Below are 16,187 nucleotides of genomic sequence, written 5' to 3' on the forward strand. Positions count from 1 at the left end.
GGTTTACAAGTCATAAGAAGGATGAATGCTGAGAAGCGGTGTCTAATATCATTTATCCCAGATTTATAACCAGTATTGATGTATTTTTTTTCTTGAATTCATCATTTATTATTACTGACTAATGATACTGAGCAGCTGTCAAGTTCTTAGAGCATAGGGAGGGTAAATTATGCAAAACAATGTCCAATATCAGTCATCCTGAATTCATAATGTCTTATTATTGACAAATGATATTGAGCAGGGGCCATGCTTACAAGACATGAGGAGGAGGGGATGCTAACAACTAGTGTCTGATATCATTTATTGTGAATAAATTATTTTTCATTATTGACCAATGATACTGAGCAGCAGTTGCTTCTACAAGGCATAAGAAGGACAAATGCTGAGAAGCTGTGTCTGCTATCATTCATTTTTAATGAATCCGTTATTATTATTGACATTAGTCATGTTCAGAAAGCACAAGGACGATGTCTTACTGATAACCAATGTCTGATATCATTCATCCCAAATTCATATTTTTTCTATATTGTCAAGTGATACGGAGCAGTGGTCTTGTTTACAAAGCATAAGGCTGACGTCATACTAATAACAAATGCCTGATATCATTCATCCCGAATTCACAATGTTTCTTTATTGATAAATGATACTGACCAATGGTCACGTTCACAAAGCATGAGGATGATGTATTACTGGTAACCAATGTCTGATATCGTTAATCCCAAACTCATAATTTTTCATTATTGTCAAGTGATACGGAGCAGTGGTCTTGTTTACAAAGCACAAGGATGATGTCATACTGACAACCGGTGTCTGATATCATTTATCCCGGATTCATTATTTATTATTATTGACCAATGATACTGAGCAGCAGTTGCATCTACAAGGCATAAGAAGGACAAATGCTGAGAAGATGTGTCTGACATCATTCATTTTTAACGAATCAGTTATTATTATTGACATTAGTCATGTTCAGAAAGCACAAGGATGACGTCTTACTGATAAACAGTGTCTGATATCATTCATCCCAAGTTCATAACTTTTCAATATTGTCAAGTGATACGGAGCAGTAGTCTTGTTTACAAAGTATAAGGCTGACGTCATACTAGTAACAAAAGCCTGATATCATTCATCCCAAATTCACAATTTTTCTTTATTGATAAATGATACTGACCAGTGGTCATGTTCCCAAAGCATAAGGATGACGTCTTACTGGTAACCAATGTCTGATATCGTTAATCCCAAATTCATAATTTTTCATTATTGTCAAGTGATACGGAGCAGTGGTCTCGTTTACAAAGCACAAGGATGACGTCATACGGACAACCGGTGTCTGATATCATTTATCCTGGATTCATTATTTATTATTATTGAGCAATGATACTGAGCAGCAGTTGCATCTAAAAGGCATAAGAACGACAAATGCTGAAAAGCTGTGTCTGATATCATTCATTTTTAATGAATCAGTTATTATTATTGACATCAGTCATGTTCAGAAAGCACAAGGATGACATCTTACTGATAACCAATGTCTGATATCATTCATCCCAAATTCATAACTTTTCAATATTGTCAAGTGATACAGAGCAGTGGTCTTGTTTACAAAGTATAAGGCTGACGTCATACTAGTAACAAAAGCCTGATATCATTCATCCAAAATTCACAATTTTTCTTTATTGATAAATGATACTGACAAGTGGTCATGTTCCCAAAGCATAAGGATGACGTCTCACTGGTAACCAATGTCTGATATCGTGAATCCCAAATTCATCATTTTCATTATTGTCAAAAAATTCGGAGCAGTGGTCTTGTTTACAAAGCACAAGGATGACGTCATACGGACAACCGATGTCTGATATCATTTATCCCGGATTCATTATTTATTATTATTGACCAATGACACTGAGCAGCTGTCTACCTAACCAAAGTATGATCAAGTATTTTGATGGCAGTGTTTGCCTCGGCCCTGAGCCAGCACGCCGCCTCTCCCCACAGATTGTTTTTTGTTTTGTGTGTCGCATATTTGGAGCTTGATTGAATGATATTGTTTTCTATTAAGGGAAGCGGATTGGATTTGGTCTGGCTGGCGCACGGATGTCCGTGTGGCAGCGATTTCTTTTTTTTTTATTGTCATGGGTTTAAAGCTAAATATTTTGAATAGTAAAATATTGTCAATCAAATGCATTAAATTCTCGGTCGGCTCGGGTAATCTGGCCAAGTCCCGTCATCACTTGGTGATGCAACCACCTTGACTTGCTTTCCATCATTGGGATCATTAGCAAGGTTAGCCTCTAATTTAATCAAATGGAATCTGCCTGATGTTTTGCCTTATAAATCACGGAGAAATGGCGGAGACAAAATAGGACAGCAAGATGAGAGGCGAAACAATGGCCTACATTTAGCTCTTTGTCGCTCCTCCGTCTCCGTCTGTGAGCAAAGTGACAAAATGATTGTTTTCGCTCGCCTCAGCCGACAATCCCAGCACGCCCTCGCGCTTCCCTCATTGATTCTGCCCTGTCTCGCCCGAGGCCAGGTGAGGAGTGCGGGGGGTATTGATGGACCCTCCGGAGGGGGACTGGGGGGGCCAAGGGCGTGTTGCCCATGTTGAACCCCCTTTGCCCTCCCTGCACAGCGCTGGCCAGGGGTCGCATTAATTAGCACATCAGGGGGGCTTTTTGGAGGAGGAAGTGAATCCTGGTCTTCAGATGGTCTTTTGGGAGCAAGAGCGAGGTTAAAATAAGTTGTCTTCTTCGAGCCACCCAGACACTGACATCACACACAGCCACATATATGCACTTATATACATATACATATGTATATGTATGTACATGTACATATATATATATATATATATATATATATATATATATATATATATATATATATACCATATTTCCTTGAATTTCCGCAGGGCATATAGTATGCGTCTGCCTTAAATTACTGCCTAAATCACACTCATTTTTTTACTGCATGCCTTTGGTAAGTGCCGGAGTGAGAAGAGGTTTTAAAATAATTAGTGCATGCTTACTTTTACCGCATGACTTTGGTAAGCGCAAGAGTGAGAAGAAGTTTTGAATTAATTAGCGCCCCAGTGGCTATTCAAGGAAATAGGGTATATATATATTTATATATATATATATATATATATATATATATATATATATATATATATATATATATATATATGTATATACTGTATGTATATATACATACTGAATATATATATATATATATGTATATATATATATATATATATATATATATATATATATATATATATATATATATATATATATATATACTGCGAAGAGGGTGTACCCTGCCCAAATACAGCTGAGATAGGCTCCAGTGACCCCAAAAGGGACAAGCGGTAGAAAATGGTTGGATGGGATATATATATATATATATATATATCCATCCATCCATCCATTTTCTACCGCTTATTCCCTTTTGGGGTCGCGGGGGGCGCTGGCGCCTATCTCTGTTACAATCGGGCGGAAGGTGGGGTACACCCTGGACAAGTCGCCACTTCATCGCAGGGCCAACACAGATAGACAGACAACGTTCATACACTAGGGCCAATTTAGTGCTGCCAATCAACCTATCCCCAGGTGCATGTCTTTGGAAGTGGGAAGAAGCCGGAGTACCCGGAGGGAACCCACGCATTCACGGGGAGGACATGCAAACGCAAACTCTATCTATATATATATATATATATATATATATATATATATATATATATATATATATATATACCCCGAAAGGGAATAAGCGGTAGAAAATGGATGGATGGATGGATATATATATATATATATATATATATATATATATATATATATATATATATATATATATACATATATATATATATATATATATATATATATATATATATATATATATATATATATATATATATATATATCCATCCATCCATCCATTTTCTACCGCTTATATATATATATATATATATATATATATATATATATATATATATACATATATATATATATATATATATATATATATATATATATATATATATATATATATATATATATATAGTATATTTTAGGTCAGGAAAAAATATCATCCCTGCAAGCCTGTTTCGCAGGTTTCCATTTTAAATAAAATAAGTTAAGTTAAAGTTAAAGTACCAATGATTGTCACACACACACTAGGTGTGACAAAATTATTCTCTGCATTCGGCCCATCACCCATCAGCAGCAGCAGTGGCCGCACCCGGGTATACATTTTTTGTGAGTTATGATTTTCGGTAAAAATGAATTACATTGTATGTTCCAAATAGACTGAAACTGAAGTCAACTGAATTTTGAGTTAGTATTTTTTGTCTATTTAATATAGTAAATATAAAAAAAAGCGTTTGTCAGGTGTCAGTCCCTTTTTACAGCAGTCTGCAAAGCAATTCCACGGAAGTCACTTCTGTCATTGTTTTTCGACTCGACAACCACGAGGCACTCTAGCATCTGTGGGGCGACACTGAATATTTGTCTTGGTTTCCCACAGTCACGCGAAGCATCAATCCATGCTTGAGCTTGGATTATTTACTCACTCTTCCTTCTCCTTTCTCTCTCTCCTTTCCATGCGCTCGCACGGCCAATCGTCATGTCTTCATCACCGACAGGTAAGTGCACTCCTTTGCTGACACGTTAACGCGACCTCACGTGCATGTGTTCCCACTCCAGCTGTAGATACAGTGGGGGGGCAAAAAAGTATTTAGTCAGCCACCGATTGTGCAAGTTCTCCCACTCAAAATGATGACGGAGGTCTGTAATTTTCATCATAGTAGATATGGTGCTCTTGGGATGCAAAACACGACGAGTTGAGTTAATAGCAAAATGGATACATGGATGATACAGCAGAGGATTGGGAGAATGCCATGTGGTTAAGATGAAACCAAAATAGAACTTTTTGGTATAAACTCAACTCGTCGTGTTTGGAGGAAGAAGAATACTGAGTTGCATCCTAAGAACACCAAACCTACTAGAGATGCGCGGTTTGCGGTCTCATCCGCGGAGTTCGTGGTTAAACCGCGGGTCGGGCGGGTGACATGACGAAAAAATAGATTTTAATTAGATTCGGGCGGGTGGCGGTTGAACCATCCGGAAATATTTGATATGCATGAATTTCTGTGATCGGTATCCTGTGCCATTCAAGGTGCCATGTAAGACCCGTGTCATAGAGCGAAGAAGACAATGAGAGACGCTATTATGCTCCTGAATGACTGCCGGCAGTCACCCAGTTAATAAGTATTAGGGCGTGCTATGAAGCCATTGGCTTTGTCGCCTACTACAACATGTACGATCTGCTTGTCAGTCCAGCATCATGTTGTGTGTGGTTTCCGCGGCAACACGCACATGACTGCAAGGCATACTGGGTGACACAGAGTACACTAATGGTTGTGATATAAACAATTTTAGCACTCTTAGTATTATGCGCCACGCTTTGAAGCCACACCAATTAAGAACGACAAACACATTTCGGGAGAACATCCTCACAGTAACACAACATAAACGCAACACAACCATTACCCATAATCCTTTGTATTCATGACACTTCCTGACTATTTTATACACCCCTAGCAGCACACTCCACCACCCACCCCACCCCTGTGGGTCGGTCAGGTGGGCAGGGTTGGGGGCGCGGGGGTGTAAAATATATTCAGGAAGTGTCATGAATACAAAGGATTATGGGTATTTGTTGTGTTACTGTGAGGATGTTCTCCTGAAATGTGTTTGTCAATCTTGTTGGGTGTTGCTTCACAGCGTGGCGCATATTAGTAAGTGTTAAAGTTGTTTATATCACAACCATCAGTGTACTCTGTATCACCCAGTATGCCTTTCATTCTTGAACGGGTTATTGTGGTAGCTGCACTCAACAAGTTTCCGGACTTACAATCGATTCGTACATGTTGTTGAAGGAGTCAAAGGCAATGGCTTCACATCACGCTCATATCCTTGTGATCAGAATGAACGCTATTGGATAGTCACGGGAACGTTAGCGGTTCCATTTGTCATCATTACTATGTGAAACAAGTTTAAATAACTCTGTGAGTGGTAAAGGCGGACAACCACTGATGTGTTTCAGCGGGCGGTTGGCGGGCAAGTACGGTCCTGATAAAATGTTAGTTCGGGGAACGGCGGGTGGATGACGACTTTGGAGATGCGGATGCGGATGATATAAATGCCTATCCGCGCATCTCTAATACCTACTGTGAAGCATGGGGGTGGAAACATCATGCTTTGGGGCTGTTTTTCTGCTAAGGGGACAGGACGATTGATCCGTGTTAAGGAAAGAATGAATGGGGCCATGTATCGTGAGATTTTGAGCCAAAACCTCCTTCCATCAGTGAGAGCTTTGAATGATTGACCAAATATTCATTTTCCACCATAATTTACAAATAAATTATTTAAAATTCCTACAATGTGAATTCCTAGATTTTTTGGTCACATTCTGTCTCTCACAGTTGAAGTGTACCTATGATGAAAATTACAGACCTCTGTCATCATTTTAAGTGGGAGAACTTGCACAATCGGTGGCTGACTAAATACTTTTTTGCCCCAATGTATGTAGGCCACAACGTGTTGCTGCTCGACCTCCTACTCCTCGCACTCTTCTGCTGCATGATTGTTTCATGTGTGCAGCCTTTGAAATGACAATGAGCTCTGTTGTGATTTGGGGAAGGAAATTACTGGGGAGGGGGTGAAGAAAAATAATCATAAAACAGGTTGCGAATGAGTTCCACAAGGTTGTTTGTTCGCAGAGAACATGTATAATAGATATGCAAAATGCATCCCCTGTGCAGCGCGGTGGAGAACATTGCAGGGAAGCGTGCTGACTTTCATCTGTTTGAAGAAATCAAGGCTATTGTCTAATCCCCCCGAGGAGGAAGTCGACTCTGTAGGACTTGTTGTTTTTTTTTTTTTACGTGAATTGTCGGAGGTTTTTGAGTCGGATGGATTGGAGGTGGAGTGGATACGTCAACGAGGAGTTGCTTTGAAGGAAGTCAAGGATGGAAAACATCTCGGAAACTAGAACATGTTGTCTCCAAACAGCGATGCATTGTTGAGTAAAAAATAACAAAATCTTATTGCCGTTTTTCCATCCTGCTTGTGGTTCGATAATTTGGTCAGAGATGTGACGTTTGCGAACGAGTCGAAACTTTCAAATGCCTCATTTAGGTTAAAGGGGATCATTATCACGGGCTTCACGGTGGCAGAGGGGTTAGTGCGTCTGCCTCACAATAAGAAGTTCCTGCAGTCCTGGGTTCAAATCCAGGCTCGGGATCTTTCTGTGTGGAGTTTGCATGTTCTCCCCGTGACTGTGTGGGTTCCCTCCGGGTACTCCGGCTTCCTCCCACTTCCAAAGACATGCACCTGGGGATAGGTTGATTGGCAACACAAAATTGGCCCTAGTGTGTGAATGTGAGTGTGAATGTTGTCTGTCTATCTGTGTTGGCCCTGCGATGAGGTGGCGACTTGTCCAGGGTGTACTCCGCCTTCCGCCCGATTGTAGCTGAGATAGGCGCCAGCGCCCCACGCGACCCCAAAAGGGAATAAGCGGTAGAAAATGGATGGGGAACATTATCACAATTTCTGAAAGTTTAAAACCAATAAAAATCGGTTCCCAGTTTCTTATTTTATTTTTCAAAGTTTTTCTCAAAATTTTACCCATCACGCAATATCCCGAAAAACGGCTTCAAAGTGCCTGATTTTAACCGTGTTTATATCCACCTGTCCATTATCCTGTGACGTCACAGCGTGACCACACAGAAAAAAACATGGCGGATAGCACAGAAAGGATATTACATAGTAGCTCGGATTCAGACTCGGATTTCAGCGCCGTAAGCGATTCAACAGATTACGTCGGTATTGAAACAGATGGTTGGAGTGTGGAGGCAGGTACCGAAAACAAAATTAAAAAAGAAACAGAAGCTTTTGAGCCATATCACGACAGACAGCGGCATGGGAGGAAGTGCGGACGAATTCGGCGATCGCCTTCTAACCAACAATTGGTATGTGTTTGTTTGGCATTAAATGGGGGTGGAGGCAAAGGCTGGATGCAAATATAGCTACAAATGTGGCATAATGGCCCAATATGTACATACGTCGAGCCTAAATAGCATTATTAGCATCGATTAGCACACTCCACGTAAGTCAACTTGAATCCGTCCCTGATCGTGTCGTTACACCCTCCGACAACGCACCCACGAGGCATGATGTCTCCAAGATACCGGAAAACAGTCAAAAAAACGGAAAATAACAGAGCTGATTTTACTTGGTGTGTGTAATGTGTTTGAGAAAATATATTGACGCTTACATAGGTCTAGGGATAATGTTCCCCTTTAACATTGAGAACAGATGGACAGCTGCGAGCTGTACATTTATGCACCATATTTTCCGGACCATAAGGCGCACCGCCGATGAATGGTTTATTTTTGATTTTTTTTCTTTAGCTACCTCTCTTTGTTTTATAATGTAGATTTTGTGCTGGATTTACTCTCTATTTTTATGCTGCAGCTGTTATATAAACTGTAATAGTGTACATGGTAAATGTTATATATTGTATGTATGTATATATACAAACCCTGTTTCCATATAAGTTGGGAAATTGTGTTAGATGTAAATATAAAAGGAATACAATGATTTGCTGATAAAAAAAAAGCCTCGCCTGTACCGGAATTCGCAGACGATGACGTCACAAGGGTGAGGGCTCCTCACGTCCTCACATTGTTTTTAATGGGAGCCTCCAACAAAAAGAGCTATTCGGACCGAGAAAACGACAATTTCCCCGTTGATTTGAGCGAGGATGAAAGATTCGTGGATGATGATATTGATAGCGAAGGACTAGAAAAAAAATAAAAATAAAAAAAGGCGATTGCATTGGGACGGATTCAGATGTTTTTAAACACATTTACTAGGTTAATTCTGGGAAATCCCTTATCTTTCTATTGTGTTGCTAGTGTTTTAGTGAGTTTAAATAATACCTTATCGTCGGAGGAGTGTGTCCACGGGTGTCTTGAGGCCAGTGTCTGAGGGAAATCAACGGCAGATACAAGGACGGCGCAAACTCCACAGATCTCCGGTAAGAGGCGACTTTTTACCACAATTTTCTCACCGAAACCTGCCGGTTGACAAGTTGTCGGGAACCATGTTCGCTTGACCGCTCTGATCCATAATAAAGCTTCACCTCCGGGAATTTTAAACAAGGAATCACCGTGTGTTTGTGTGGATAAAGGCTAAAGCTTCCCAACTCCATCTTTCTACTTTGACTTCTCCATTATTAATTGAACAAATTGCAAAAGATTCAGCAACACAGATGTCCAGAATACTGTTTAATTGCGCGATGAAAACAGACGACTTTTAGCCGCAAATGGTGCTGCGCTAATATTTCTTGACAGTCCGCGACGTTTTCAACAAGAAACTCCGCGGTAAATTAAAAATTGCAATTTAGTCAACTAAACCGGCCGTATTGGCATGTGTTGCAATGTTAATATTTCATCATTGATATATAAACTATCAGACTGTGTGGTCGGTAGTAGTGGGTTTCAGTAGGCCTTTAATGGAGTCATACTAGATAACATGTAATGGTGGTTCTTTGGTCAAAATGTTGCATAGATTATGTTTTACGGATCATCTTCAAGCCGTTTTCTGAAAGTCAAATATTTCCATTAATCAATCAATCAATGTTTATTTATATAGCCCCAAATCACAAATGTCTCAAAGGACTGCACAAATCATTACGACTACAACATCCTCAGAAGAACCCACTAAAGGGCAAGGAAAACTCACACCCAGTGGGCAGGGAGAATTCACATTCAGTGGGACGCCAGTGACAATGCTGACTATGGGGCGGCATAGCTCGGTTGGTAGAGCGGCCGTGCCAGCAACTTGAGGGTTGCAGGTTCGATTCCCGCTTCTGCCATCCTAGTCACTGCCGTTGTGTCCTTGGGCAAGACACTTCACCCACTTGCTCCCAGTGCCACCCACACTGGTTTAAATGTAACTTAGATATTGGGTTTCACTATGTAAAGCGCTTTGAGTCACTAGAGAAAAGCGCTATATAAATATAAAAAAAATTCCCCAAAAAAAAAAAAAAAAAAAAGAGAAACCTTGGAGAGAACCTCAGATGTGGGCAACCCCCCCCGTCTAGGGGACCGAAAGCAATGGATGTCGAGCGGGTCTAACATGATACTGTGAAAGTTCAATCCATAGTGGCTCCAACACAGCCGCGAGAGTTCAGTTCAAGCGGATCCAAGACAGCAGCGAGAGTCCCGTCCACAGGAGACCATCTCAAGCGTAGAGAGTGTAGAGATGTCCCCAACCGATACAGGCGAGCGGTCCATCCTGGGTCCCGACGAGCGGTCCATCCTGGGTCTTGACTCTGGACAGCCAGTACTTCATCCATGGTCATCGGACCGAAACCCCTCCACAAGGGGGGGGGACATAGGAGAAAGAAAAGAAGCGGCAGATCAACTGGTCTAAAAAGGAGGTCTATTTAAAGGCTAGAGTATACAGATGAGTTTTAAGGTGAGACTTAAATGCTTCTACTGAGGTAGCATCTCGAACTTTTACCGGGAGGGCATTCCAGAGTACTGGAGCCCGAACGGAAAACGCTCTATAGCCCGCAGACTTTTTTTGGGCTTTGGGAATCACTAATAAGCCGGAGTCCTTTGAACGCAGATTTCTTGCCGGGACATATGGTACAATACAATCGGCAAGATAGGCTGGAGCTAGACCGTGTAGTATTTTATACGTAAGTAGTAAAACCTTAAAGTCACATCTTAAGTGCACAGGAAGCCAGTGCAGGTGAGCCAGTACAGGCGTAATGTGATCAAACTTTCTTGTTCTTGTCAAAAAGTCTAGCAGCCGGCATTTTGTACCAACTGTAATCTTTTAATGCTAGACATGGGGAGACCCGAAAATAATACGTTACAGTAATCGAGACGAGACGTAACAAACGCATGGATAATAAATAATACGTTACAGTAATCGAGACGAGACGTAACAAACGCATGGATAATAAATAATACGTTACAGTAATCGAGACGAGACGTAACAAACACATGGATAATGATCTCGGCGTCTTTAGTGGACAAAATGGGAGTATCTTTAAAAAAGTCGTTAGTGGCCATAGTAGTCGTCAACCAGCCACTGTTCTGTCTTTCCATTCCAACTCATTTTCAACAGCCTTCCTGTCTGCGCTCTAAAGGTCCTCTGTGTATTTTCTTTTTTTCCTCACCAACAACAACAAAATTAGATTTGTCTGACACAAAGTGGCTTCCAAACTAATTTGCTGCACTGTTTTGAAGTGGTGAAGGCGAGATGATGCACACTCGTGTTGCTATGTGATGTCCTTCCAGCCCGACATCCTTCTCGATCCCCGCCTTAACGCCGCCGTTTGTGCTCCATCCCTGGCGGCCTCCGCGACTCTCACATGGCGGCCGCACGACACAGGCGCTGCCAGCGTGTTGTCGCCGAAGCTCTGTCACTTCCGGCTTGTTTGTCACCTCGCCATCCCCGTCTCATACTTCCAACCGGAGCTTTCGTGGAGCACATGCCAAGGGGATTTGGCAATACATTGTTGCTCCGTGTGTCGCCGGCAGCCCTGTTGTGTAACTTCTCTACTCCTGAACACACAACAGGGTGAAAATAGTCCAAAACCGTGTTTAAAAATAAGCTTTTTTTCTTAAACCCCAAAAATTGGAGCCCCGCAAGTTAGATTGACTTGAAATTTCTCACACAGTGATGGAAAATATCAGTTTTTTTAGGGCGTTAAGCTGAATCAGCACAAAAACAAGCATTTGTTAGGAAATTTCATGATTGGTTAAAAAATATATATATATGGCTGCCATTAAACAAAGCAATGTTATCTGAGACCTTTTTAAAACTAATTACAATCTCAACTTTGTTTATATAACCCTTTAAATGAAATAAAGGGCTGTACAGTCATCCCTCACCATATCGCGCTTTAATTTTTGCAACTTTTTAAAAAATATTTTATTGAAATATTTTTGGGGAATTTTTTTTTAAAGCATATTCTGCAATTTTTGCAGCTTTTTAAAAAATATATTTTATTCTGGCTGGGGACATCTCTGCGCCGCTGATCCGCCTCCGCTTGGGATGGTTTCCTGCTGGCTCCGCTGTGAACGGGACTCTCGCTGCTGTGTTGGATCCGCTTTGGACTGGACTCTCGCGACTGTGTTGGATCCATTGTGGATTGAACTTTCACAGTATCATGTTAGACCCGCTCGACATCCATTGCTTTCCTCCTCTCCAAGGTTCTCATAGTCATCATTGTCACCGACGTCCCACTGGGTGTGAGTTTTCCTTGCCCTTATGTGGGCCTACCGAGGATGTCGTGGTGGTTTGTGCAGCCCTTTGAGACACTAGTGATTTAGGGCTATATAAGTAAACATTGATTGATTCAAATATATTTTTTAAAGCATATTTCACAGTTTTCGGCAACACTAAACTGACCCTAGTGTGTGATTGTGAGTGTGAATGTTGTCTGTCTATCTGTGTTGGCCCTGTGATGAGGTGGCGACTTGTCCAGGGTGTACCCCGCCTTCCGCCCGATTGTAGCTGAGATAGGCGCCTTCGCCCCCCGTGACCCCAAAACGGAATAAGCGTTAGAAAATGGATGGATTTCACAGTTTTTGGTTCGTAAATTAAGCATGTTCAAGCTTAAAAATGTCTAAAGCAACAAAAAATATAAAAACTTCAAACCAATGGTTCATGTTTAGGGGGCTTTCATGATGTTAAAATGTATTTAAAAGAACTTAAACAGTTTTATGCTGTAGCTATGAAAATATTTGATATATAATAGATCCCTATGTTGTGCGGAACCAATAAACAAACCACTGTACACTAAAAAAAAACAAAAAAAAAACCACATGGCTACCATCAAACAAACCGATGTTATTGGAGACCTTTTTAGGACTAACTAGCAACTAATTACAATCTCAACTTTATTTATATAACCCTTTAAAAGAAATAAAGGGCTCTACATCCTTCGCCATGTTGCGCTTTAACTTGGGCAGCTTCTTTATAAATATACAATTTAATTAATGTAACAAAAAAATGTAAAGCATATTTTGCAATTCCTTCACCTTTTTAAAAATATTTTATTAAAATAATTTTTTTGATATTTTTAAAATATATTCTACAGTTTTTGGTTCCTAAATTAAGCATTTTAAAGCTTAAAAATGTCTAAATCAACTAAAAAGATCAATACTAGAAACAAAATGTTTCATGTCTAGGCAGCTTTCAGAATGTTAAAATGTATTTAAAAGAACTTAAACAGTTTTCTTTTAATGCTGTAGCTATAAGAATGTTCAATTTATAATTGATGCCTTTGTTGTGCGGAACCAATTAAAAGAAATAAACGAACCACTGTACACTAAAAAAAAAAAAAAACACGGCTGCCATCAAACAAAACAATAGTATCGGAGACCTTTTCAGAACTAATTAGCAACTAATTACAATCTCAACTTTGTTTATGTAACCCTTTAAAAGAAATAAAGGGCTGTACAGTCATCCCTCACCATATCGCGCTTTAATTTTTGCAACTTTTAAAAAAATATTTTATTTAAATATTTTTTAAGATTTTTTTAAAGCATTTTCTACAATTTTTGCAGCTTTTTTTTAAACATATTTTATTTAAATAATTTTTAGGATTTTTTTTTAAAAGCATGTTGTACAGTTTTTGAAGCTTAAAAATGGCTAAATAAACTAAAAATGTCAATACTACAGTAGTATTGGCCAAACCAATGTTTCATTTCTAGGGGGTTTTCATAATGTTAAAATGTAATTATAACAACTTAAATCGTTTTTTTTTTATGTTTTTAAATTGAAAATATTTGATTTATAATTGATTCCTGCAGCAATAAACTAACCACTGTACACTAAAAAAATCATTGTCACATCGCGCTTTTATTTTTTTAACTTATTTTTAAATATTTTATTCAAAAATGTTTTTCGATTTTTTCAAGGCATATTTCACAATTTAAGAAAATTCTAAAAAAAATATTTTATTTAAATAATTTTTGTGATTTTTTTAAATGCAAATTCTACAGTTGTTGGTTCTTAAATTAAGCATTTTCAAGCTTAAACATTTCTAAATCAACTAAAAATGTATACTACGAACAAAATGATTAATGTCCAGGAGGCTTGCATAATGTTAAAATGTATTTAAAATAATTTAAACAGTTATTTTGTTGTTGTGAAAATGGCTAAATAAACAAAAAATATCAATACTACATTCATAAAGGGCTTTCTAAATAAAATTGGTATGGTATGGTATGGTATGGTGTGGTATGGTATTGGCCAAACCAATATTTCATGTCTAAAGGGCTTTCATAATGTAAAAATGTATTTGAAAGAACTGAAAAAAATGTTCATGCTATTTTTTATGAAAAATGTTTATTTATAATTGACTCCTATGTTGTACGGAACCAATTAACAGCAATAAACGAACCACTGTACACTTAAAAAAAAACATTGCCATTTGTGCTTTAATTTTTGCAACTTCTTTTTAAATAGTTTATTTAAATATTACTTTTTTTTAAAGCATATTCTACAATTTTTGCAGCTTTTTAAAAAATATTTAATTTAATTATTTTGAGGATTTTTTTTAAGCATATTCTACAGTTTTTGGTTCCCAAATTAAGCATTTTCAAGCTTAAAAATGTCTAAAGCAACAAAAAATATAAATACTTCGAACAAATGTTTCATGTCTGGGGGGCTTTCATAATGTTAAAATGTATCTAAAATAACTTAAATAGGTTTTTTTATGTTTTAGCTATGAAAATATTGGATTTATAATAGATTCCTTTGTTGTGCGGAACCAATTAACAACAATAAACGCACCACTGTACACTAAAAAAGAAACATGGCTACCATCAAACAAAACAATGTTATCGGAGACCTTTTTAGAACTAATTAGCAACTAATTACAATCTCAACTTTGTTTATATAACCCTTTAAAAGAAATAAAGGTCTGTACAGTCATCCCTCGCCACATTGCACTGTAATTTGTGCCGCTTATTTTTAAATATTATATTTAAATCATTTTTAGAATTTTTTTCAAGTATATTCTACAATTTTTCGTTTCTAAATTAAGCCTTTTCAAGCTTAAAAATGACTAAATAAACTAAAAATAGCATTGGCCACTAGATGAGACCAAACCAATGTTTCCATGACTAGGGGGATATCATAATGTTAAAATGTATTTAAAATAACTTAAACAGATTTTTTTATGCTCTAGCTATGACAATATTTGATTTATAATTGATTTCTATGTTGTGCGGAACCAATTATCAGCAATAAACAAATCACTGTAAACTAAAAACATGTAAAAAGGTAGGAAATCATAAAAAAGAAAAAGCACACTATATCATATGATTTATAAACAAAAACACAGAATACACTGATAATTGTTCATAAGTCATTGATCTTTTGTCTAATGCATCCATCCATCCATTTTCTACCGCTTAATCCCTTTTTGGGGTCGCGGGGGGCGCTGGCGCCTATCTCAGCTACAATCGGGCGGAAGGCGGGGTACACCCTGGACAAGTCGCCACCTCATCGCAGGGCCAACACAGATAGACAAACAACATTCACACTCAGTGATCCTCAAATTACTCAAATGTTTAAACACAGTGTTACTGTTTCAACTGTGTATTATTGCAGTGGTCAAATATATTAAATTTACTCGCTAAATAAAATGTCTGCCTTGTTTATTAATGAATACTTAGGTCTACTACGTTACTGTACTTTATTGGTGGTACTTTGAGAAACACATTTTACTACTCGAATACGTATAATGTATGTGTGCTTAGAACGGAGACTTCTCGACCAACATTAGTGTGTGACCTCATCGATGTGCTTTTTGGAAGAATGGTGGAAAATTCCTATAGACACACACCGTAACGTTGTGGACAGCCTTCCCAGAAGAGTTGAAGCTGTAATAGCTGCAAAAGGCGTACCAACATGATATTGAACCCTATGGGTTAGGAATGGGATGGTGTCCGGTTCAAAACACCGAACTATCTATTAAACCAGACAAGAAGCAAGGAATCAGGCAGAGACAGAGTTAAATTTTGCTCATGAGGAGAAACGTTTGGGGCTGCACACTCAGTTACAGTCTCCCACCACGCTCTGAGGGGC

At 38.6% G+C, this 16,187-nt stretch overlaps 1 protein-coding gene across 1 annotated transcript in view; it reads left to right on the top strand.

The window, feature by feature from the left end:
• Positions 1–16,187, top strand: part of LOC133569638 (carbohydrate sulfotransferase 8-like) — a 569,215-nt gene that overhangs the window by 319,553 nt on the left and 233,475 nt on the right. The gene's annotated exons all lie outside the window — the stretch shown is intronic.

The sequence above is a fragment of the Nerophis ophidion genome, linkage group LG02 (assembly GCF_033978795.1).
Source record: "Nerophis ophidion isolate RoL-2023_Sa linkage group LG02, RoL_Noph_v1.0, whole genome shotgun sequence".
NCBI classification, from domain to species: Eukaryota; Metazoa; Chordata; class Actinopteri; order Syngnathiformes; family Syngnathidae; genus Nerophis; species Nerophis ophidion.